The sequence below is a fragment of the Haliaeetus leucocephalus genome, unplaced genomic scaffold (assembly GCF_000737465.1).
Source record: "Haliaeetus leucocephalus isolate CR32 unplaced genomic scaffold, Haliaeetus_leucocephalus-4.0 Scaffold517, whole genome shotgun sequence".
NCBI classification, from domain to species: Eukaryota; Metazoa; Chordata; class Aves; order Accipitriformes; family Accipitridae; genus Haliaeetus; species Haliaeetus leucocephalus.
Genome location: NW_010972953.1, coordinates 8,535,224 through 8,536,105, shown reverse-complemented (window position 1 = coordinate 8,536,105; position 882 = coordinate 8,535,224).

Below are 882 nucleotides of genomic sequence, written 5' to 3'. Positions count from 1 at the left end.
AGCACCCCATTGTGACCAGCCCAGAGGCCCCTTGTATCCTTGGCATAGACTACCTCAGGAGAGGGTACTTCAAGGACCCAAAGGGGTACCAATGGGCTTTTGGTGTAGCCACTGTGAACACAGAGAAGATCAAGCAGCTATCCATCCTGCCTGGCCTCTCAGAAGATCCCTTTGTTGTAGGATTGTTGCAAGTTGAAGAACAGCAGGTGCCAACTGCTACCAGGACAGCGCACCAGCAGCAGTATCACACAAACCGAGACTCCCTGGTTCCCATCCATGAGCCGATTCATCAACTGGAGAGCCAAGGAGTCATCAGCAAGACTCATTCATCTTTTAATAGTCCTATATGGCCAGTGCAAAAGTCTGATGGAGGGTGGAGGTTAACAGTAGACTATCACGGCCTGAATGAAGTGACCCCACCACTGAGCGCTGCTGTAGCAGCCACGTTAGAGCTCCATTATGAACTGGCGCCAAAGGCAGCCAAGTGGTATGCTACAACAGACACTGCCAATGCATTTTTCTCAATTCCTTTGGCAGCAGAGTGCAGGCCACAGTTTGCTTTCACATGGAGAGGTGTCCAATACATCTGGAATTGACTGCCCCAGGGGTGGAAGCACAGCCCTACCATTTGTCACAGACTAATCCAAACTGCACTGGGACAGGGTGATGCCCCTGAACATCTACAATACATAGATGACATCATCGTGTGGGGCAACAAGGCAGAAGAAGTGTTTGAGAAGGGAAAAAGAGTAATTCAGATTCTTCTGAAAGCTGGTTTTGCCATAAAGAAAAGCAAGGTCAAAGGACCTGCACAGGAGATTCAGTTCTTGGAAATAAAATGGCAGGATGGACGCTGTCATGTGCCTACACATGTGGTCAACA